The sequence below is a fragment of the Cryptomeria japonica genome, chromosome 10, assembly GCF_030272615.1.
Source record: "Cryptomeria japonica chromosome 10, Sugi_1.0, whole genome shotgun sequence".
NCBI lineage: Eukaryota > Viridiplantae > Streptophyta > Pinopsida > Cupressales > Cupressaceae > Cryptomeria > Cryptomeria japonica.
In genome coordinates this window covers 435849352-435876352 of record NC_081414.1, presented here as the reverse complement: position 1 = coordinate 435876352, position 27001 = coordinate 435849352, and positions in this window count along the sequence as shown.

Sequence of the window (27001 nt, the reverse complement as noted above, 5' to 3'; positions counted from 1 at the left end):
ATTACTTTATATTTGAAACAATGTTTTTAAAAGTTATGTTACCCTTCCTATCCTATCTATTTATGATCTTATTGTGTTGTTATAAAAATTGAGTAGAAGGCATTAATAGAAACTACGATTGCATTATTATATATGTTGTTATTAAATGAAAAGTATTAATTGCATGGATGTTGTAAATAATAATGAAGGGGAAAATGATGCAAAGGATAGTTATTCATTCTATAGTGGGAATGGGATGATGGGAAATATGATTATTAAGTACTTTTACTTTGGTCTCAAATGAAATGATAAAATATTTGTAGCGTATCAAATAGATAGTAAAGTTAATGTGTTGTGAAATATTATATCATGCTCAAAATTAAGAAGATCATTGTATGTTTATTTTATGCACATTATGTTATGTGTTAAGCTGTTATATCTTGCAATTATGTTGATGAACATTAAAGGAAACTTGTAAGGGCATTAAGTATGTTTACTTTCTAGAAGTAAAAAAAAAAAATTGTTGCATATTTTGGAACTTTTGTTCTTGTCCTACTAGGTTCCCTGGCGGGGAATGACAATTGGTATCAGAGCTCTAGGGTCTATTATGCTTAGTTAGATTATATTTTGCATCTATATATATCCTTCTTATGTTGTGTTACTCTGCCAGATGGCCCCCGTTACCCGTAGAGCAGCTAGGGATGGAAACCGAAACTTTGCCTCTAGGTCTCAGTAAGAGAGTTTTCAAGGGGACCATGAGGGAGAACAATCCCAATGTACCCATATGGAAGAGAGAGATGAAAGTAATAATAGTGAATCTGAAGGGGCTCAATTGATGCGCATGATGGGGGAGATCCTACAGAGGTTAGATACAATTGAAAATAAAGAAAACCATGAGGAAGGAAATAAATCTCAACATCGTGATAGGGAAAGAGATAGGAGCCCTATGAGAGAGACAAAAAGACCAGATAGTGATTCTACTCTTCACATGAGGGATTTACTTAGGGCTAAGATACCTCTTTTCTTTGATAATGAGGGGGGATCTATGGCAGAAACTTGGATATTTGATCTTGAAAGATGTTTCACCATGCACCCTTCTAGTAGCAATTTTAAAGCTAGATGTGCCATTATGCACTGAAGAAACTTTTCTTCAACATGGTGGTGAATGGAGGAAGAAAAACTCCAAGTTAGCATAGACACCATTTCTTGGGAATTATTTTAGAAAGCTTTAAAGATAGATTCATGTCAGATCAATGGAGACAGGGTAGAGCAGAAAAATTACATCACCTAAAACAAAACAACATGTCGGTTGAAGATTATGAGCAAAAGTTATATGAACATAAGCCCTTCTTGGGTTACAAGGAGGATGGACCTATGTTGGTGCAACATTTTATTAGGGGATTGAATGACCATATTTCTGGGGTTGTAGTGGTCTTTGAACCATAGAGTCTTCGAGATGGAATAGCCAAAGTCTTTCTAGTTGAGAGGAATGTTAATTTGGGTTTAGGAGGTCATTTCGGCAACTGATATAATAGTGTTGGGGCCATCTCTAAGGGGAACCAATATCAAGTGACGTCAGGCTCTAAGAATCAACAATCAACTCTCAAAGGAGGACATTTCTCACACAAGGAAAAGTCCTAGATTACAATCAAAGTGGTAGAAAATTTCAATACCAAAAAAATCATGGTAATTCTCGCACCCAACAGAATTATACCCCTCAACCATCCCAAAATTCTCAGAACATTAATAAAGGGAGTTACCAGCAATCGAGTGCACCATCTATAGGAAAATTTGCAAGAAACACGAGTTGTTATTCTTGCGGGCAACATGGGCATATTGCAGTACATTATCCTCAATGCACCAAGTCCCTCACAAACTAGAATCAGGTAGCCTCTGAACCCCACAGTAGGAAATGTAGGCCAGTCCCATAGAATGTTTGTCGCAATAGAGAAAAGGCAAGCTGATCACCAAGGCATAGTTATTGAAACCATAGGTTCGTTAAAGGGTAAAACTATATCTATTTTATTTGATTCTGGAGCAATTGATTCCTTCATATCTCCATCCTTAGTAGAAAAGTGTGGGCTAGTGTTGAAAGGGCAAGGAGTTAAGTGGCAGGTAGAACTATCCTCTGGGACCAAAATGACCACATATTTATGTGTTCAAGAATGTGAATTGGGATTAGGACCCTTCACTACAAAGGTAGACCTTCATGTAATCCCTCGCGGCTCTTATGTGGTTGTTTTAGGTATGGATTGGCTAGAGGAGCATGAATCCAACATAGAGTGCAGAAAGAAAACTATATATTGTATTGATGATTTTGGTGAGCATAGAGTGATAGTAGGTATTTAGCGACCCATATCTCTCCGTATGATATCTACAATGCAACTCAAGCGATGCATGCGAAAGGGATGTCAAATTTTTGCAGTCTTAGTTAATGATCTTGATGAAGAGGAAAGTAAGGAAGTAACACTTGATCACCCCTTGCTTCAAGATTTTGCTGATTTATTTCCTAAGGAAATCTCAAGAATGCCTCCAAAAAGGGATATTGATTTTTTTATAAACTTGGTACCAGGAGCAGAACCCATCTCCAAGGCTCCATATCGCATGACTACTCAGGAACTAAGTGAGTTAAAGTTATAATTAGAGGAACTATTGGAAAAGGGTTTTATCAGGCCTAGTGTATCACCATGGGGTGCTCCAATGATTTTTGTGAAGAAGAAGGATGGTTCTCTCAGGCTTTGTATTCATTATTGACAACTCAATAAAGTTACCATTAAGAATTGATACCCGCTACCCCGTATTGATGACTTGTTTGATCAAATGAAAGGGGCAAAGGTATTTTTCCAAAATTGACCTTAAGTCAGGATACCACCAGCTAAGGATCATCGAGGCCGACATCTATCGTACAGCCTTTCGTACTCGATATGGCCACTATGAATTCACTTTGGTGCCTTTCGGTCTAACTAATGTTCCTTTAGTATTCATGAGCCTTATGAATGGAGTATTCAGAACTTACTTGGATAAGTTTGTGATATTTTTCTCAGATGATATATTGGTGTACTCAAAAATAGTGGAAGAGCATGAAAAACATCTACGCTAAGTGTTACAATGCCTACGAGAGAATCAGTTATATGCTAATGTTGAGAAATGTGAGTTATTTCAAACTGAAGTTAAGTATCTTGGTCACGTTATCTCAGGAGAAGGAATATTTGTGGACCCAACAAAGATTCAAGCCATAGTAGAATGGCCAACACCCGCTAATGTCTTAGAAGTTTGTAGTTTCATGGGCCTAGCTGGCTATTATCGACGTTTTGTTATGGGTTTTTCCAAGATAGCTCATCCTATCACTTCCTTACAAAGGAAGGGGAAGAAGTTTATTTGGACCAAAAAATGTGAAGAATATTTTCAATGTTTAAAGGAGAAGCTAACCAGTGCTCTGATTTTGGTAATACCTGACCCCTTAGAAGATTTTATGGTCTGCACAGATGCTTCCTTGGAAGGCATAGGGGCAGTGTTAATGCAAGAAGGTAGAGTTATTGCTTATGAGTCTAGGAATTTGAAGAACCATGAACTCAACTATCCTACTCATGATTTAGAGTTAGCGGTTGTAGTTCATGCCTTGAACTGATGGAGACATGTCTTGTTAGGACATCGATTTGAACTCCATATAGATCACCATAGCCTTCAGTACATATTTACTCAACCTAATCTCAATGCCAGGCAGCACAAGTGGATGAAATTTTTGTGTGAATATGATTTTGAAGTAAAATACATTCAAGGAAAAGAAAATATAGTTGCGGATGCCTTGATCCGTAGGAGGCATGAGATATCAACAGTAATAGTTGAAGTTGATTTAAAGAGTAAAATACTTAATGCACTCCCATCAGATGACTGGTATCAAGAGGTTCGATTAGAGATTGCTTCAGGAAGAATGCTAGAAGGCAGATATACTGGATATTCAATGGAAATTGATGGTCCTCTTAAGTGTATGGGACAAATTTATGTTCCCACCCTCGATGGAATTTGAAGGTTAATTTTATTGGAAGCCCATCATGCACCTTACTCGACACATCCTAGTGTCAAGAAGATGCATGCAGATTTGAGAAAGCTTTTCTATTGGGCAGGAATGAGGAGAGACATAGCAAACTTTGTATCTTGTTGCCTTGAGTGTCAAAGGGTGAAGGTAGAGCACCAGCATCCAGTAGGATATTTACAGTCCCATGCAGTTCTAGAATAGAAATGGGACATCATTTCTATGGATTTCATAGTTTTCTTGCCTACATCTTCGCGACGTCATGATGCCATTATGATTACTGTTGATCAGTTGACTAAGGTCACTCATTTTTCTCCTCTTAGAGCTACATGGGAGGATTTTGGCAGAATTAGAGCTTCTTACCCCCATTTGTTTATAGGCTTCCAGGAGTAAGCGTAGTTCTAGTGGGGATGATGTAATACCCACCCTAGTGACTTTTCTTGGCATGCACATTATTTGTTTTCTTTGGTGATATTGGACTCTATATTTCCTTGTTAGAGTAGATGATGAGACATATTTAGTTATATTTGCACCTTTATGGTTCAGTATGTTATCAGATGCATTAGTGAGTTAGGGGTTTCATTGGTTTATGTACATGATTTCATTATGATAATCTTTTTATATGGTTGCTATACTATATGTTTATTATCTCAAGCTAACAATGCTAACCCAATCATGCTTGGAATAGATTATTATATGAGATATATGTAGGATGAGGGGAGGTAGTCATAGTTACTCTACGGAGACCCACATGATGCCACACTCCCCCTCCTTGTTTGTCATTTGTATATGGATATATATTTCTATCATTTTGGTGATGCAGGATTGCAGGTACTAGGCATCGACTCCACCTCGCTACATAGGTCTGAGCATGCCTCTAAGTCCTTGAATGTTGTTGTTGTGGAGATAACACCAAGGTTCCCACAAGTAAGCCTATTGGACGTAGGTCTCCCATTTAGGAAGATCACCCTATCTTGAGGGTTGGGCAATGTCATGTTTATGATGGGTATTGTTTTGAGTAATTTGATTGGTTCTGCTTTATGTTGTTCGTAATGGTTTTTATATAATTTTTTATTATTTCTTTGATAGGATATCTACACATTAAATTATTTAAGTGGCTTATGTTATGTTGCATTAAAAAGATGAAACAAAAGTAATATAGATGTATTATGTTATATTTATGAACATATATATATATATATATATATATATATATATATATATATATATATATATATATATATATATATATATATATATATATATATATATATATATTCGCATATATGGGTGCACACATATATGCCTATATATATATATATATATATATATATATTGTGTGTGTGTGTGTGTAATATAAGATTTTTTTTAATTAATTCTATATATATAAAAAAAAGGGATAAAATAAAAAGATCGAGGTTTAAAATAATGTTATCTTAGTCAATGAGTTTTGAACCTATGACTTCTCTTGTATGAGTCTTGATAGTTACCATTGAGCTATATGTGTTATTTGAGATTTTTATTTAGCTATCTAGTATTTAGTATACTTATTTCCATGGGGTATCTATTAAATTTTAAATAAACTATTATAGTTAGTGTTAATAAATAATACCAACCGTAGAGGTTGGAATGGTTGCTTCCCATAAAACAACCTCTCCAACTATAAAAGTTGGTATTATTTATTGAAGTTTGTGTTTTTGGAGGAAGGGGTTGGTATTTTCCAGGAAGATAAATCAGAAGAAATTTGAAGGTTTAGGAGCAAGAAGAGAGATTTGCACAGGAAGGGGTTGGACTTTTGCTTGTTCTTTCTCAAAAGATTTTCTTCGCAGGACCCAAGGTAGGCCTCATTCCAGGAAGAATCCATGTGGCATGCTTGTGTTGTGATTTTTGTCCTGTATGTTATGCTTGCATAATTTAAATGAATATTAGATAAAAAATTTAAATTTAAAAATCTGAATATTATTCTGGAAATACTTTCTTCTGCTTCTTTCCTTGTTTGTGTAAGGGATATGCTTTGGTTGGGAAATTCAATTTGGAGAAAATGAGTGTCATGTTGGAGAGTAATGACTCTTGTATTTATTTTTTTTTATATAAAAATTATTTATGATTTGTAGTGATTCAAATATAAAAATACATCTATAATTAAATTCCATATCTCAACCAACAAACAAGATTTCCATTTTTATGATTGTCCCAGTTTTGATGGTTCTGATTCTATTATTCATAACTTTCATTATAGATAATATTTTCCAAATCTCTTCAGTGAAAACTTAGAAATCTACGCTTTCTAAAACATATCCAAAATTTAGGGAAATCCAACAGTTCATTTGAAAGTTAAGTTCTTCGTACCGAGACTGATTTTCTATCAATAAAAAACTCAAAATAAATAAATAAATAAGTGTTTTATATATGTTATGCATTGGCCACCTCCTTCTCATGCTTGATTGTGGCTTAGAGATAAGGTTCAGACTCATCCTTATGGTTTGGAGGACATGGGAGAGTATTTGAACTTATATTTTGATTGTGTGAGATGAATTATTTATTGTTTTATTATTTGATTAATGTTTGAGTAGGGTAACTAGATACCCTAGGTGGGTGGCTCACTATAGGTTGCTAGGACCCAAAATGGTTGTTAGGAGATCCTATGAGTGGTTTTAATTCAAGTGATAACCTTTTTAAAATGAACATGGGTTGGTTTGGGTTATAACACACTAATACGAGATAAATGATTATTTTAGTCCATATAGGCCTGTTGGAGTATCGCGACCATTGCTACAAGCTGGGTGGATCCTTTTGAGAGGGGACCACGATACATGGTAGGCAGGGTGGATCCCGACATTAAGGCTATATGATGACACCCACCTAGTAGGTGTTCTGGTTCTCTCTCTCTTGTGATGTCATTTGATGTTGTTATGGGATATGTGGTTCTTGTTGATTGTTTTAGGGAATCATGTCTCATGGCCTTAGTATTTCCCTAGTACTTGCATGGACCTTGGTTTTATCTCCTAGCATGGGGGAGTGGACCTTTGTGGTTCCACGTGGTTGGGTGGTAAATATTTTTTGAGGTGTGTTCGTGATCTCTTTTGATGATGCTTCTTGATCCTTGGTTGAAGATGTTGAAGACCTTGCTTTTGAACTAGTACGTTCAAATATTGTAAATATTATTTGTAAGCCATGAATGGCCTTATAATAAACATGTAATTTTACAAAAAGAATTTTAAAAGGGAGGGTAGTTATAGTAACTATGGTAAGGGATGATTACTTTGTATTTGAAACAATGTTTTTAAAAGTTATGTTACCCTTCCTATCCTATCTCTTTATGATCTTATTGTGTTGTTATGAAAATTGAGTAGAAGGCATTAATAGAAACTACAATTGCATTATTAGATATGTTGTTATTAAATGAAAAGTATTAATTGCATGGATGTTGTAAATAATAATCACAGGGAAAATGATGCAAAGGATAGTTAATCACTCTATAGTGTGAATGGGATTATGGGAAATAGGATTATTAAGTACTTTTACTTTGGTCTCAAATGAAATGATAAAAGCTTTGTAGCGTATCAAATAGATAGTAAAGTTAATGTGTTGTAAAATATTATATCATGCTCAAAATTAAGAAGATCATTGTATGTTTATTTTATGCACATTATGTTATGTGTTAAGATGATATCTTGCAATTATGTTGATGAACATTAAAGGGAACCTATAAGGGCATTAAGTATGTTTACTTTCTAGAAGTGGTAGATGTATTTTATATTAAAAATAAAATAAAAAATAAAAAATTTGTTGCATATTTTGGAACTTTTGTTCTTGTCCTACCAGGTTCCCTAGCGGGGCATGACATAACCCATAGATTTTTCCTTTCAGCATGTGAGGTAGTCTACACTATCAAACTTGATTCTTCCTTGTCCTTTTCTTTCTCAACCCATACCGACTTGGTTTCCTTGTTCTTGTCAACTGCTATTTTGTGCTCCAGTTTAACTACCAGTTCTTGATTAGGATATGTCCTCTTTTGCTTGATTTTCCTATTTTTACAAAACTTTTCTATATGTCCAAACTCTTGATAGTTATAGCATTTCACATTTTCATTTAAAGATGAATCTTTGAGACTGGTGGAAACTAGTTGAACTTGAGATCCTAACATTCTTTCTTGCTAGTGGTAACAACATTGGCTGTAGCTCCAGAAGTAGAGAACTATTGTAGGACACTAGTTTATTCTTCCTACATTCAAAAATCCTATGACCAAATCCATTACACTAATAACAAACAAGATTCATATCCCAGAGTGCATTAAATGTATTTCTACTTTCATAACTCATAGTGGGCTTATTGGTTAATCTACACTCAGCTATTCCATGTCCAAATTTGTTACACCGGTAGCAATAACCATGAAAATTTGGAACATACCAGTTAGATTGCCTTGGTCCTACAAATGATTTCCTGACCGAGGGTCTTCCTTTCATGCTACTGGCTTTGGTGAATCCTTAATGATAAACTCTTGTATTTCTCCTTGGATCTGCATGTCGGTACATTGATTGTGGCCTCTGGTTCATTGATTGTGTATAATAGTTTGTGTGGCGGTTTCTAACAACATCTGCATATATCTTCTTATTGGTATCCTTGCTTACCGTGAATGTCTTCTTCTCTTCACCTTCATTTGAAGAAGTGAACTATATCTCCTTACCAGATGTGTCTCTTCTTTTTTAACTTTGTCCTTCTTCAAATCCTAAGCCACTGGTATCTTTACATGGCTATTGTTTGTTCAACATCTTGTCTAACGCTTCGGTGTTGCCTTCATATTTTCTTCTCACTTTCATTTATTCCTTACTTTTTTCAAGCTCCTTTCTGAGCTTCACTATTTCAACTTCCAAATCTTGATGCTCCTTTTCTTTCTTTATCAGATTGGAGGATGTAACTTCACATATCCTCTTGGCTTCTTCCAGTTAGAGTTTCAAATCAGATATAACTTGATTGGATTCATCCAGGGATTGCTTCAAGAGACCTTGTTCATAAACTACAACAAGATTGAACTTCTTGAGTTCTCTTCTTGCTTTACTCAGCTCCTTAAGAGAACTTATGAGCTTAGCTTCTAGATCCACCTCGACCTCAATGTCTTCTTCTTCCTCATCTTCACCAACCACTTCATCAAGTGCCATAAAGATTAACTTCTTTGTCATTCTCATGGTAGTTATATTTTGATGCACTTTCTTCGTATGTGGCATCATCCTCAATAGTGTATAGGCTAATCTACTTCTGGTAGCCTTTTCTTCCTTGTTGGTAGACATTTCTTTCTTTGTCTTTACCAGTAGATCTGCTAAAAATTCTTGACTCATCTCCACCGGTTTCATTATAAGGACATTTTATAGCAGTGTCCAACTTTACCACAGTTGAAACATTTGAGTGGTAACTTTCCTTTATACTTGTCGGATCCTCTTTTGAGCTTTCTGACAAATTTTTCTACCTCTACATCAAAGTCTTCACTGGATCCTTTATGAGCAACCTCTTCTTTGCCCTTCTTGGTGGAGATGAACCCTGCCTCTTTCCTTGAGGATGCATCACTGGTTGTTCTCATTTCATAGGTTGTTAGTGATACAAATAGCTCATCCATTGTGAAGATCTTCAGATCCTTGGCTTCTTCTATGGCAGAAATATTAGTATCATACTTAGGTGTGAGAGATCTAATTACCTTCTTGACAAGAATCTCATCTGCAATTTCTTCTCCAAGTCCTCTGATAGTGTTCATAGTTTCATCAAATCTATGAAGGTAGCCTACAATATTTTATTCATCCTTCATCTTTATGCCTTCAAGTTGACCCCTTAGTGCTTTCAACTTAGCCTCTTTGACTTTTGCATCTCCTTCAAATAACCTCTGCATTTTATCCCAAGTCTCCTTGGTTGATGCACAATGCATGACCTTGACAAACTCATTATCAAACAACCCACTTAAGATAGCATGTTTAGCCTTTGCATTATTCTCATACTCCTTCTTGGCATCCAGATTAGTGGGAGGAACACTAGGGATAGTATACCCATTCTTGATAGACATCCATACATCAAAACCAAGGGAGGAAATATAGGTCTCCATTCTTCTACTCCAAAAGGCATAGTTAGATCCATCAAACATGGGAGATTTTGAGGAGGAAGACTCATTTCTTGCCATTGTATTCTAAGACCAAAATCTACCCAAGCTTTAATCAACCAGGAACCTATGCTCTGATACCAATTGTTGAAAAAAATGTACCACTGAGAGGGGGTGAATCTGTGGTTCCTAAATTCTTTTCCTTTTTACACAACCTTAGAATGTTGTTTATCATGCTAAGAACTAAACAATCAAACCGGTAAGGCAAATGTGGATATCAAAAGAGACAAACACACAAATGCAACTCACAACACCAAATGTACAAGGAAAACCCAATATGGGAAAAACCTTAGTGAGAAATGATGCTGAAGTCTACTGCTCCAATCCAGCCTCACAAGTGAAACAATAAATTACAAATATTTAGGACACCAACCCAAGGAGCACCAACTCCTACTGATTTAGGGCACCAACCCAAGGAGAACCAACCCCTGCACCAAGCTCCAACTTGGTGATGTATAATGAAATACAATTTTGATATAGTTATAGCATCTGGTTGCAAATGAGTTCTGCAACACTTGATCAAATAGATTTCTATCGGTTAACAACCTTCTCTTTTTCACTGGATCTCACACTACCAGTTATCAAATTACTCTCTCTGATTCTTGGCCTCTCTTATTTATCTCTCAGCCTCACAACACACTATGTCACATTTAGATTCCTTCTTGATCAATCACACCTCACTAGTTAGCTTAAATGTTAGACCTGCAACAGTTTACTGGTACTTTGTCTCTACCAATTGAACCCTCTCACCAGTTCACCTGCTAAATCACTCTGCAAATTTCTTAGAATAAATTCCAAGGAAGATGATCTTTCTCTTTGCTCAAGCTCTCTTTGGTCTCCTTAAAGTCAAGCATTAATGATTTCTGTCTCATGCTCACATATTTATCATCTAAGGTTCCTGCCAAAAATGCATTCAAACAGTGTCATGTTAGGTTTTGCCTTCACCAACTTGATCCATATTGGATTTGATTTGATCTGATTTTCCAAGGATATGATTTTCATGTCATCGATCAACACCACCAATACCTCGGATTCCAGTGTGCATTTTCTAAATCTAGAGGTCTGCACCATGCTTTTCTTCTTTTCTCTGTCATATGCCATTAATGGCTCGACTGTTTCCTTCAGCAAATGGGTACAAAGATCAAATATTATTGCAAGATAATTTCAATCACTTGCTAGCTTGTCTTCCTCGAGCCACAATCCTTTGGTATCCTCCATGACTTGCAGGTTCTTCATAAAATTCAAATTGCTTGGTGACTTGTTACGTCGATGCATACTTCACTGATCTGTGCAATATCACCACCTGGCTTCCAGCAATCATGTTTGTCGACATCCACATATTCTTGGTTTATTATGTTAGTTTGACATTCTTTGTTGACTAAGATTGACTACTGGTTCAATTTACCTTACCAGTATAACCAACAAACTAAGCATTCACTCTTACCGACAACACATCCTCCTAACAATTCATCTTGCCTTTCAGTATGTCTTCATGCCATTCTTTCTATTCTACTCACCAGGTGTTGTTGTGATTCAAATAACAAACTACCTCTTCATCACAAACAAACAAACAACCTTCATATCGGTTTATGCCTTACCGGTAAGCCTGCTTTACCAACAGATGACACAAGTCATGCGTATCAGTAACCTTCCTTCTGTTTGCTTACTCACATATGGATTGACATCACATGTCTTACTTTTCTTATACCGGTCACCACTTATTACACACCAGTGACCATGCCAAACCAGTTAACATCAATGACAACTTAATTCCAATAATGCTAACAATTATCCTGATGTATCATCTGTTGTGGATAGGAATGCATTAGAGATAGAGGATGTGCAACTTTCTTTGGAGCCCATTCGCATTCTTTAGTGTCGAGGGTTGACCCTTAGGGGTCAAGACAAAAAGAAAGTAAGGGTCCAATAGGACTTGAGTGATGATTCTTTGGGAACTTGGGAGGATGCTGCATGAATGAGAGAGCTTTACCCTTGTTTGTTCTTAGGCTTCAAGGAGTAAGCCTAAGCAAAGTGGGTAAGATGTAGTGTTCCTCCTTGATTCATCTTTTGACTCATACATCGATAGACTTGATTGGACTCTCATATGATGTTTTGATTCATGTTTATGACTCTATCTATATCTCAAATACTTATTGATGATGATAGACATTTATGTGGACATATGTTATATGATGACTCTATGGATAATCACCTGTCTTGGATCATCATGATGATAGATTTACATTAGATGACTTATATGCACCTACTATTCTTAGATAAATCATATTGCTTATTGGATTATGATGGTATCTTGATTATAGTAACACCACTTTATGATTATGTTGGATGAGATGATGCTATGATGTGGGTGACTGTCTTATTACTGTATTTGTGATAGAGACGATGCCATATCACTCATTGCGAGAATGATATGATGTTGTGATTCTCTATCACTTTCCTAATCATTTATGATGTAAATATCATATTGTATATGTTGTCTCGTGGTTATTGGTAGTTGCGGGAATTGTAGGTACTAGACACCAACTCCACTTGGTCTTATAGGTCAGAGTGTGTCTGTATCCCAATGGCAATTTGGTCGAAGATGGTATGAGTTCCCTCTACACACTCTAGGCTTAAGTTTCATACATGTAAGTTTTAGCATCTTGCATGAGTCATCATGTTAGTATCCTAAGTTGTGGTTGTCTTGTGTGGCATTGTGAGTATTTAATTATTAATAATTGTTTCATATAGTTTAAATAAAACTAAATTAATGTTTAGCTTTGATAATTGATTGGGTGATTTATTAATGTTATTTGAATAATATTTTATTGATCTATTGGGTAATATTTAATTGGTGCTTTTATATTTATTTAATTGGTTTAATGATTTATTGCTTAATTGATTGTTTATTATTTATTTATTATTTTAGTTATTTATGACTATATTTAATTGTGGCATTTATTTATAATTGCCCTTTATTTATTTATTATTGAGCTTGGATTTATTTTATTGGGCCTTGCTTATTATTTAATTGTTATTGGATAACTATATTATTATTATGCCCTTGTTACTAACTGGGTAAATAAATATTATAAATCTTACCTACCCTATATTCATATTGGTTGAGATTTGGGGGTAAGTAAGTAATATTATATTTTGTAATATTTTCCCTTGGCTAACATGTTCTATAGTTTTTGTTTGAAATCTATTTATTGGGCTCTTTAAGAATTTTGTCGGGTTAGCTTCTGGAATTGTTTTTCTACATATTGGAGATTTTGGTTGATTGTGTTGGCATTGTGTTGTCATTGATGTCAACTGATATAGGATGGCTATTGGTATAAGAGATGTATGTTTAGCAATGCCTCTGATGTCACCTAGCTTAGGAGGTCACTGGTAAGGGAGAGAATATCATTCAGTACAGACCATTGGAGTCACCAGTACACAAGTTAGTGTTTGACTTGTGTGGAAGATATGGACAAGAGACTGATATGATATAACAAATGATAAATGGTGACATCTGCAAGAGAGAAAGATGTTGGTTGGTTGATTGTGATAAAGAGGGGGAATGTTACCTAAATCACATCAACACTAGAGGAGAATTATGTGCAGGCTACCGGTATGCTGTGTGGATGTCAACCAGTAGGACTCCCATCAGATGAAGATAAGACTAATAGTAAGAGTAGCCAAATCAGATCACATGTGTATGTTTGTAGATATGTTTCTCAAAAAGGGAAGCCACATTGGTGCATTACAGGATGGAGATGACAAGGATCCACTCCCACAGGTAAGTGGATCTTATCTCCTATTATGCATGAAATGCATCATAGTCCACTGAGATAAGAGAGAAAGGTAGAAGGAAGGTGATTCAAGTCTCACACCAGATCTACCAGTGAATCACAAAGGGATGCCCCAGGTGAATGAAATCAAAGATGTGAACCAAATAAAAAAGGGTTGGCATGTTGTGCTACCGAGACAGAGAAGGAAGAGTAAAGTTGTGATGGGTTTGTCACCTTGACAAACCGGTTGAGATATGGTCTAGGCTAATGATGATGAAGGCAAGCCTAAGTAGCTGTAGATAGCGAGTGCAACTGGTATGTAGATATCTCAGATGAAAATAGTTGAAGGTTGATGACATGGTGTCATCAAGGTGCCTACCAGTAAGTATGAGAACTAGTAAGAGAGAAAAGAGGCCAAGTGATGTGCTCCTTCCTGATGAAGATGATCATATGGTGGATTGATATGGTTGGAAACTAGCAAAGGTGCTCCACTAGAAGAGATGCCAGGTGCAAGGTGATGGTAGACCAGTTAGGGTATAACCGATAGGGTTAGTAAGCCTGTAGATAAAACTGTTAATGGAGTTGGTCGGTGATCCCATCTATACCGACGTAGATGATCCAACAAAGGTGGATGTCAACATAGGAGCCACATGGAGGTGAAGTGGCATGCATGCATAGGTCAGCTTGTTGAGTTGGTAAAGTGTCAGATGGTGAGTAGAAGGTGACAAGTTGACATTTATGTCGACTGTATGATTCATGGGACGTGTAGAAGAGGTTTGCGACTGAAGGTCAAATAGACAATAGAGATCCAAAATAGATTGGTTGAGCAGGTCGAGGTAGGTGAAGGAGAATGCAAAACCATTCTTGGTGATCGACCAAGAGATCCGCCAATAGGTTAAATGCAGGTTGCTAAAAATAGAAGGTATGATTAGGAAGGCATGACAATGGCATGATTGATTGATGAGTAACATTTCATCAATCAAGGTGATTAGATTGGATGATATCTAATTGGATTTCATTTTCCTCGAGGTCAATGAAGAAACCCTAAGCGCCCAAAGTTTGAATTAGTTTTTGGTAGGAAAACCTTTTTATAAATATGCAAGCCAAAATCAATGAAGGTTGCCACTAAATGAGAGAGTGTTACTGTTGAAGAAGTGAAATCAGTCAAGTGCTCAAGAAGAAGAAGAAGAAGAAGAAGAAGAAGAAGAAGAAGAGACTAAGTGTGAGAGAGATCAAGGTTGAAGAGTTCAATCGACAACAAAGAGAAGAACTAGCAGTCAACCATTGAGTCTGATAGAGGAGTAAATCAGTAGTGACATAATCAACAATGAAGAGTTGCAAAAGATTGCAGAGAAGACAAGCAAAAAACTAAAAGAGTATTATACCTGTGGAGAGTAGCAGTGTAGCTGAGAGAAAAGAGAACCAATAAAGAGAAGAACCGGTAGACAGCAGAACCAACAGAGAAGGAGAAGAGGTTGAACTGACAGAGGTGCAGTAGAGAGTGGGTTGCAGCAGGAGATAAGGTTCCTGCAGAGAAAAGGTGAATAGAGAACTGACAGAGATCTGTAGAGAGGAGAACTAATGGAGAGACATAATTGAGAGTTACAAAGTTCTTTTGTAACAAGAAGATAACTTTGGTATCAAAATATGATTTTATAATCACTGAGTTGGAGCTTGGTGCAAGGGTTGGTGCTCCTTGGGTTGGTTCCATAAACATTGTGATCAAATTTCCATTATGAGGTTGGATTGGAGTAGTAGGCTCCAGCAGCATTTCTCATCGAGGTTTTTCCCATCTTGGGTTTTCCTCGTATATACTGGTTTTTTGAGATGTGCCCTTGTGTGTGATTTCTTTTATGTTCGTCTCCCATCTAACCAATAAGTATACTTTATGTTAGATCTGTTAACTCATATACACACATAAGATAGAAAAGGGAAAAGTTTGGAAACCACCGATTCAGCCCCCCTCTCAGCGGCACATTGTGTCTAACAAATTGGAGCTTACTTAGATTTGGATTTATTGGATTTTGGATTGCTCTTCATCAATTTAGCTTTACCATAACTTCTAGTTCTAGGTTGGTTGTATTTCTCTCATTCTCTAAAATTTTCATTTTGAAAGAGAATGTCTTCTCCAAGTCTGTGTGTGTTGTTTGTAGGAAAGGGGAAATACTATTAAAAATATAATATTAATATTGTTTAATGTATATAATTTGGGAAGTAATTTACTTATGCATTTCTTATTACTTGGTTGTTTTCATGAACGGCTCTATGAATACTTTGTGTTTATCGTGGCAAATTTGTGTTGCCTTTTGATTTGGATGTTCTATGTGGGGTTTGTACTATCTAGTTTCATTAAACTTCTTGAAGATATTTAAATTATATTCATTCTTCTTGTACCTAGCTATTTTAGTCATTGTTGAGAGTCATATTTATGCATTTGTATCCATTTAATATTTTATTAAGTCCTGATTTAAAGTGACTTTTGCATTCCTATTGGATTTGTCTCAGAAATGTTTTGAAGTCCTATTTATTTTTTTGAGTCCACCGAAACTTGTTTATTCCATTTTCTGAGTTTCTGGAACTCTATTTTAAATGTGCCACAATCTGTGTTGTATGTGCCATTGTTTAGGCTGAATGCGTTAGAATAGACATCGAATGCATAATTCTAGCATTAAAGGTGCTATCAGACTGGGCATAAGCACTAATTTGACGATTGGGTACGTTATTCAGGTTATTGAAGGCACTGGAGAACTTGTTGAATGTGCCACTGAATATGTCAAATGCACCATTCTATTTTGTTTTCATGTATGTGGTTGTTTCAACCTTCTGAGTTGAATTTTTGGATTATGTCTTTGTACAAAAGGGTTTTTATGATGCTCATGTGGTTTTGAGATCTGTGTATTGTTTATTTGCATATGTTTTTATCTTCGACAAGAGGAATTTGTGCCTTATTATTGAGATTACATTGCATTTACTCTCACAAGACAATTGTTCCTTGTTCTAGAGGGTATATGTTTTGGATCCAGTGAGAGGACTAGTGCCTCACTTTAGAGGAGATTTTGTTTTGGCTGTGCAAGAGGATTTTGCCTTGCCTATATGTGTATTTGATAGTATTTGGCTCCTAATCTATATGTTAGGCTTTTGGTCTTGTATATGATATGTAAATTTTATTGGAGGATTGTATTGGTTGAGCCTCCTTAATTTTATTGGTTGTGTTTCCCTAAGGTATTGGAACATGGTTAGGGGGATTGGGATTTCATCTGATGATCAAGGTTGTGAGAGATAGGCTAGTAAGAGGTTCCTAGTAAGGATGCCTGGAGTCTAGACCACCAGGGAACATTGAAAGTTTTCCTTGTTTATAAAGTTATAACATTAATAATTAATTAGATGGGTTGGGTAATTAGGATTTATCTAAATAGGATAATAATGGTTGATCTAAGCCCTAAGAATTAGTCCTAAGGAGGATGTTTTAGGATAAGCTTGGGAATGCCATTATGATGGCAAACCAAACTCCCTTGATCTTGCATAGGTTGAGATGATTTTGTAATACCCTAAAATTGGTCATCTAAACCATGGGCCCCTAATCTTGACAACATCACCAAGGTCCTAACCAAAGGCAATTAAATCAACTTTGAGCACATTATTAATTCTTCAATCATCAAATGCCACATGGCAAATCAATTACTCAATATTAATTAAATATTCATTTAATTAATTGAATCATTCCAAGAAAATCATTTTAATCGTTTATCATGTTTAATTATTAAACATCCTTGCATATTTAATTAATTAATAAATTTGCCATTAATCATGCAAAAAGAATTAATTTATTACAAAAGAAGAATTAATTACAAAGAAAGAGTTGAATTGAATTGAGAGAGAAATCAAACTTGAGATATTATTTCTCTTTCTAAATTTAGAACTTCAAATCGGAAAAGCAATTAATTGAATTATTCTCTAAAATTGAAACTCAAATCTTTTCAGAAAAAGAAGTTCAGTTGCATTAAAAAGACTCTTTTCTTGAATAAATAAAAGAATTATCTATTTTTATCAAAAGTGCATGAAATTAATTAATTCTTATTTCTAATGCAACTTGAACTTATAATTTAAATGCATTTCAATTAAACTATAATTGGAATCTATCTCAAGGTTAACTGAACATGATTTCTCAATTATTTTCAATTAATCCTAAATTGAGCTTTTTCTTCATCTCTCTTGTAATTCTTTATAAATTCAGCCTTCAGCTCTCATCTAATTTACCCCAGAGATTTTTGAGAACATGCTTGGAGATTATTGTTACACTGATTTTTGCTCTGGAGTCATTGAATACATTGTGCTTTTTTTAGATTATTTGCATCCATATTTAGTTTACTCATATTGCTTGAATCCATATTGCTTGAAATCATTATTGCTTGAATCTTTCAACCATCTTGCATCCATTTTAGCTTAATATCATTCTCATATAGATTAAATCCTTCGACCTGGTGTAGTCTAGTCACCGGTATTGCTTATAAAAATCTGAGAGCAATCTTATACTCGCATCTTTAGAAGGAAATTAGTCACTTTGTTATGGTTTATTTATTCGTGCTTATATCTGTCTAACCATAGATGTAATGACTTAATTGAAGTGTTGTGTTTGTAGCTATCAGATACTTATTCCACTTTTCACACACACATTTCTGGTGCCCACCATGGGGCCGAAGACTACATTTTTCGGCCTCCAAGACTGACTTTTTTATTTTTGTTATTTTTTAGATTTTTGACTTTTCAGATTTTTGTCCGTACAGTCTCTGCATCATCTCATACGATATTTCCCACAGGCTGAAATGACAAAATGCAGGTGTCATACCAACTAGAATCCTATATCGTACGATCTGGAATTCTGTATCGTACGAACTTAAACTCCGTCGTACGATTCTGTGTTTTTTTTTTAAAAGACAAAAAAAAAAAAGCAAATTTCATGATTTTGGTTTTCTATTCAAATTGATTTTTTGGACGATTGACCCTAGTTGTTTATCTATCTATCTTAGAATTTTTTTCATAGCCTAATTTGTTTTTTGTAGAACGCTTGTCAAAGAATATGCTTGTCACACAAAGACAATATGACTACTGATTCGTTGTCTTTGCAGGTTGCCTAAGGAGAATTGACCAAACATCATGTATTCTTTCAATTCCTTTATAGGCACCTAAATTGCTATCTGGTTAAAGAACAAATCTATCTTTCATGTTTTTAGAAGATTCTGAAAGGTAGGAGAGTATGCTCTTGTCTTTTTCTAAACAATCACAAATCCAGACCCTTGAGGCTTTTTCTTTGTTTGAGATTTGTACATCTTTAGTAGGCCTGCCCTCCTGAGGAGCTTAAAAACTCTTAAAGCCTTTATGGCCGGTGTGAGGGGAATGACCTAAGTGGGAATGCCTAAACGCCAAGTACTCCAACCCATTATAAAATAAACATGATTTGATGAAAATCAAGTCAATGATAGTGCTTGAGAATAGCTCTCCTCTGTACCTTCAGGTATATTAAACTTTGGTTTTCAAGGCTAGGAGACCTCTTAATTGAGTTTATACCTCGACGCACCAAATGGACCCCTTACTAGATCCAATTAAAATTAGAAGCTACCTGGTTCACCTCTGAAAGGGGGATAATCTTTGTGCAAGAGAGATAGTAACTCTCCCAAGATACTTGTCATTTTGTACTCCCATTAGCATTTGGAGTTAGATAATACGATGTTGAGAATCCATTGTGTGAGACTCATTGGTCGTATTCTGATTAGCTATTGGGTGTGTACCTAAGTCTACAAGCAAAGGTTTTCTTCTCTCACCAAATTCCTTAGGGCTTGCATGCTGTGATTGGAGTTACTATTCATACTACGGGTTTTCTATGTTTTCATCCCTGAAACAAAAACTGAAATACCAAAAGCTAGAGAAAACAAGAAACAACTCAGTGATCAAAAACTCTGTCCGTGTCAAAACTAGTCCATCCTAAGTCAAAATTCTATCCAAAACTAGTCTATCCTGGTCAAAAATCACTCCATCTCAGAATGGGTCATACTCAGTTCTCATACTCAGCTATTGAAAAACTCAGAATTTTAGTCTCTACCTTGTTAATAGTCGTACGAATCTGATTATTTATCATCCTGCACCATATCCTGTGTCGTACAAGCCTAATAATTTGTCGTCTGAGCTCAATCCTCTGTCGTACAAAACCTAGCAGTCTATCGTCTGAAGCTAAATCTTGTGTCATACAAAACAAAAATAAATTGAATCTTTTGTCATTCTGAACATACCCATTTGTCATACGGTACTAGGAAGCAACTCATACGAAACAAAATGGTTGTCATCCTGAAGCTATTAAATTGTCATCCGACTCAGTAAATCCTATCGTATGAATCTCTAGTTTTGTCAGTATAGAGCAGTCAAACTTGCCTCAAAAAGTCTATAGAAAATATAATAATGGTTATCATCATCCTAAGCATAAACAGATCAAGACGGTGTACCTTTTCCATTTGTGTTGCACGATTTGGTCGATCATCTTTTCAGCTAGTTCAATCAACTACCTATCAAACCTAAGTCACTTAGATAACATCTTATACATGACAGATCATTCTTGAAACCAAACTGAATCTTAGTCACTACTCTCAAATCAAATTAGATAAACATCTTATATAGGATAGATATTTCTTGAAACCAGACTAAATCTCAGTTGCTTATCTCAAACAAATATGTTAACCGAACAACTAGCTTTGAAATTGATCTTGACCTCTGCATCACAAACAGTTTTATGTCACACTAATCCATAAAAATTCCTACTCAAACTAGGAGTTCTCGTAAGAAAGAGGCCAAAGGAAAAGGACAACCCTTCACATATCAAGATAACCCATACTATGTGAAGGACCCACTCACTGATAAACCTTCATCATCAGGGGTACCAATTTTTGATGAACTTGAATCTCCCACCATACATGAGACATAATACAATGACAAAGACAACCTTAATATTTACTAAACCGATAATGATTCCTCATCAAGTGAAGCTGAAGAAGACACTAAACCTCCAGAAAAATAAATTTGTGACTATCAAAAGGATAAAGACTTCCGAAAAATGATGAAAGCTATCCTAGCTCGAGAAAAGGAAGACTATTTCTTAGAACTAGCAAAACAAGGTTCCAAGCTTCCTACTAGATATGATGTTCAGACACTCATTACTAAAAAGGAAGAATCACCTATACTCATGCTACACAAACAATTACTAGCCTCATGGACCGAGATCACTGAACTGAAGAATAAGGATAAGTCCCCAAAACAATATTCTCTGGAGACAATATGCCCTTTTCCATTTGACAAGAATCTATACATGCCTCCATTCTCTTCACGAGTTGAGATCCCAAAATTTGACAAATATGATGGTACCTCATATCCTCAAGATCATGTCAGAGAGTATTGTGCTACCTGTATGGAGTTCATGCATGATCAAACGTATCTCATGCGCCTTTTCCCGAGGAGTTTGGGAGGACAAGCCATGGAATGGTTCTCAAGTCTACCTAAAGGAATAAAAACGTTTGAAGAACTAATCCATCTATTCTTACAAAAATACTCATACAATATTTGACATCTTGTGACTATGATCGATCTTTGCAATACTAAATAGAAAATAGGGGAGCCTTTCCTTACTTTCCTCCAACATTGGAGAAAGATGTTCTCTAGGTATTCAAGACCTATCCCAGATTCTGAAAAAATGGACATATTCGTCAACAACTTGGTTCCAAAATTGAAATATAGTATACAAATGCAAGTACACCCATCATTTAACAAAATGGTAGATAATGCCATTCGAATGGAAGATGTGCTCATTAAGAAGGGGGATATCTCACCTTGGAAAGAAACACAACCATGATCTAGCTCTAAAGAGAAAAACAAGTATTGGAAGTATGGCAAAGACAACAATAAGAACATTGTTAATGACAGAGTAGTAGACACTGTTAAAACCAACTCAAAGCCTACGATATTCAACTTGGCTAGTGGCACATAAGTGCTCAAAGCTATTGAAGTTGCAGTAGAAAATCCTCCGAAGAAAATGAAAATGGTTCAAAGAGAAACCTTGACTTTCCAAACCTAAGCATGATTTTACTCCTCTCAAAGAATCATATGAATCCACTTTCAAAACTCTGTTGGCAAACAACCTAATAAAACTACTAAATAACTCCAGACCATATGATCCAGAAATCAAAACCAAAATGGTGGAGAGAAAATGAATACTATGACTTCCATTGGAATAAAGGTCATAACACAAACAATTGCATGAAGCTCAAACATGAGATTCAAGATCTCATTGACGCTAGTAAAATTGTTGTCGGGAATCACCCGACCAATGCTGATCACAAAGCATTTAAGGACCCTTTACCTATTTACAAACAAGGTGATTCATCAAAGACCAAAGGAGCTGCCAAAGTAAATTATACTTATACCAGCAATGACAATGTCATCAACATGATTGAGCATTACCAATCAGAATATTGCAATTTGATTATAGTCCAAGACAAACCAAATGAATCAGGATATGTAAGAGATCTGACCTATTCTCAGAAGAAAGTCACTCTCCAAGGAGCTAGTTCTTCCAACTCGGCTCAAGAAACATCAAACCCACCAACCTCATCAAACAAACAAAAAGAATCAACCTTGGATAAATTTAAAAGGCTAACTTCAATATCATCCTCTGGATATAGCGTTGTGGAACAATTAAAAAGGACAAATGCTCAGATCTCAATATTTGAATTGCTAAAAATCTCGTCTTCTCACAAAGAGATTCTAGACAAAGCATTTCTCACCACTAATGTTCCCAAAGATTTAGATATTGATTTTTTTAAGTCTATGGTGGGTCATCTAACTTCACCTCACTATCTGACCTTCTTTGAAGAAGATGACAACTTGCTAAATCATCCACATAATCAGCCATTGCATATTGAAGCCATGATCCATAAACATAGAGTCAAACATATTTTGATAGATGGAGGCATGAGGTTGAATATATGTACTTACAGTCTTCTTACACAACTAGGAGTCTCTAAAAATGTCATTGATCCTACCAAGAAAATAACAATTTAAAGCCTATGATGAAGAAGAAAGGACCTCTAAAGGTCTGGTATCATTACCAATCAAGGTGGGACCTGTAGAAAGAGATATCTTTTTTCAGGTACTTGATCTTCCTTTGTCATATAATATCTTACTAGGCAGGCTGTGGATTCATGAGATGAAGGTAGTTCCATCAACATACCATCAATGCTTAAAATTTCCTTATAATGGAACAGAAGTCAGTATTCCTGCTGATACAAATGTCACATGTAATGCATTAATAAAAGGTGCTGATACTTTTGTGCCTCATAATAGGGAAGCCTCTACAAATGAAAATCCGAAAGCTTTGATGAAATAATTAGAAAAGAAATTGAAGATTACAAATACCGGCATGGATGGATACAAGATAGAACTGGTACTCTCATTAGTTTATCTCCCTCCATCACCAAAACAATTGGGAAAACCATCAGAGGCTATGAGAACACAAACTTCAGCTCCGAATATCATATATGATGGTCTTTTTGTACAGTCTTCTACTTCCTTGGCAAATGAAATGAAGAGGATGTTGTTCTTAACTGGCTTTTCAAGGAAGATAGTCAAAACAAGGAGGTACGACATTGTGAGATTTCCTCAACCCAATATGGTCCTGGCTACAAGGTGATTCAACACATGGGATATTCAAGTACTGGTCCCCTAGGAAAACATCAAGAGGGTATCATTGAACCAATTCAGCTGCAAACAAAATCAACAAATGATAAGGCTGGACTGGGGTACAATCTGAAAAAGACATCAGATCAAAAACATGCTTCTAAGTCTAAGTGGTAGAAAAGGATATCGCCTTCAACATTAAAGGAAACAAACACTCAACAAACTCAAGTAGAGTGTGTAAAAGAGAAGGAGGAATCAATAGTCAAGAAAGAAGAAACAGTCAACACTCAAGCTCCGATGGTGTCAGCTACAATAATGCAAGGAGTTGAGGTCCCAAAGGATATAATAGATGAGGTAGTAAGAATCAGAGAATTGTTTGCACCACTAAAAGTTCCATTCACATACACTGGTAGGTAGCAAGTAGACGATTCAGAGACTAACTCAAATGAGTATGAATGGGGTCTTGACCACCTCTCAGATACATCCAGTATAGAAACTCCATAAGATTCTAGTGGTATCATAGATGATACTCAAGAACTGATGCGCATAAAACTAGAGCAGGAAATACAGGAAGTCAAACTAAGAAGACAAGCAGACTATGAACAAGGACTAAAGGAAGGAAGAATACCAGAAATATTTTCATCTATGCACCCTTATACTAAGACATAAAAAATCAGGTATAGCACTACACAAGAAGAGTTCCAAGCTATAGAAAAAGAACCTATTATCAGTCCAGAAGAAGCTGAATGGAGTAGACGACAACAAATCATAGAAACAATAAGATCATGTCAACAAGTATGTCAAATACAAATGATAAATGAGATAAATCTTGAAGGAACTTGCAACATTAAAGATGTTGGTGTTGATACCATATATATACTCACTAAATCACTTGAAGAAGCCTTGGAAACTTCATCTAATGACTCTAATGACTCTAACAATAGTCCTATTCAGGACAATATCTACTCAACATCAAATTCTGAATCATCTGATGTAAATGATGAAAATCTATCTACTGATCTTATTGCTGTCAAACCATGATATGACATCTAGTCTTGCATGGGAAACGATGCTACAAGTATGTCTATTGGATTAGATCAACTAAATATTAACGTGAACTTTAATAATCATTTTCTGACTCTTCCTGGTCTCAAGACACTTATGCAAGGTATCCTTCTAGAACTCAACTTTTCAATCCGTAGTTGTGATGACAATACCATGAAGGCTCTCGAACTTGTCCAACATTTATCCTTACTACGTCCATAACTAATTGACTGTAATTTACAAAATCAACCCATGAATATACCTACTTTTTCCAATGACTATACGTTAGCCTATTATCTCAATGCAGTTGAACCTATGGACTCTTCCACCAGTGAACAGAGTGAAAACATGACTAAATTGGATATCAAGTATCTTAGTCGCAAAAACAAGAAAAATAAAAATAAAAGATCTGATGGCAAAAACCACATTGTGGCAGTGTCAGAATCTAAAAAAGAGAAAATAAAGGATGTACCTAAGGGTGAAAACCTCTCTGAGGTTCTTGAAGGTGAGATACTTGATATACTACCAAGTCACTTCCAAGAGAGATCTTCCATATTGATCAAGCCAACTCATCCAGTGAACATTGGGAGTCAAGAGACACCACACATCATTCATGTATCTCAATCACTATCAACAGAAGAATTGAAGGATTTCACTCATCTATTCTCAGAAAAGAAAATAAACTTTGCATAGACGTACTCTGATATGCTAGGCCTAGATCTTGATCTCATCATGCGCCATCTTTCTATCACACCAGGGGTTAAACTAGTCAAGCAAAAACTCTGTAAGATGCACCCTCATGTGGCACTACTAGTCAAGGCTAAGCTATAAAAACTGCTAAAAGTTGGATTCATTAGAGCTATAGATTATGCCGAATTGATTTCAAACATAGTACCTATTTCAAAGGCAGGCAAATCTATCAGAGTTTGCACTGACTTCAGAGATCTCAACAAAACTTGTCCGAAGGATGACTTCCATTACCAAACATTGATATGATAGTTGACATGACTGCTGGGTATAAGATGTACTCACTAATGGATGGATTCTCTGGATATAATCAAATCAAAAGAGCTCCTGGAGATCAAGAAAAGATAGCTTTCACCTGTGCATGGGGAACCTTTTGCTAGAGTGTCATGCCATTTGAGCTAAAGAATGTAGGAGCAACCTATCAAAGAGCAGTCACTACTATTTTTCATGACATGATGCACAAGAATATGGAAGATTATGTTGATGACACTTTAGTGAAGACTATGAAGAGATCAACACATATTCAAGAGCTAGGTCCTATACTAGACAGAATGGAAAAGTTCAAACTCTGGTTAAATTAAAAAAAGTGTGCATTTGGAGTGGCATTTGGTAAACTACTTGGCTACATCATTTTAAACAAGGGAATCAAGGTTGATCTTGAGAAGGTCCAAGCCATAATGGAAATGTCACCTCCGAAGAACATCAGTCAAATGAGAAGTCTACAGGGACATCTCCAATCAATCAGATGATTCATTTCTCAGCTAGTAGACAAAGCTCAACCTTTCATAAAAGTATTGAGGAAAGGAGTAATATAAAATTGGGATTAGGATTGTGAACAACATCTTCGGAAACTCAAAGAGTAACTGTCAAATCCACTAATATTGATGCCACCTATTTAGGGTAAACCATTGATCTTATACATATCAGCAACTGATTCATCATTAGGGGCACTTCTGGCACAACAGTTGGACAATAAAAAGGAGCGGGCCATCTATTACATCAGCAGAACATTGGTGTCCTATGAAATGAACTACAATATAATAGAAAAAGCATGCTTGGCATTAAGTCTTTGCATCACAAAAACTAAGACACTATATGTTAGCACATTCAGTCAAGCTGGTGGCTAAAATTGATCCACTCAAATATTTTCTCAGCAAAGCAACACTTACAGGAAGATTGGCAAAATGGGTCATGATACTTATAGAATTTGATATTGAGTATGTGGAATGCAAGGCCATAAAAGGATAGGTAATTTCTAATCAACTTGCTGAAGCTCCACTTGAAGACACTCAACTACTGCATATAGAGTTTCCAGATGAATCAATAATGCATCTTACTCAACAACCTTGGAAGATGTTCTTCAATGGGTCTTTTACTCAAAATGGTTCCGGTGTTGGAATACTATTTATTAATCCTTAGAAGTATGCAATCCCAAAGTCTTATAAGATTATGTTCCCTTGCACAAATAACATTGCAGAATATGAAGCTTTGGTGAATGGGATAAAGCTAGCTATTGAATGAAAGGTTGCAAATTACACATTTAAGGAGATTCTTAGTTGATCATAA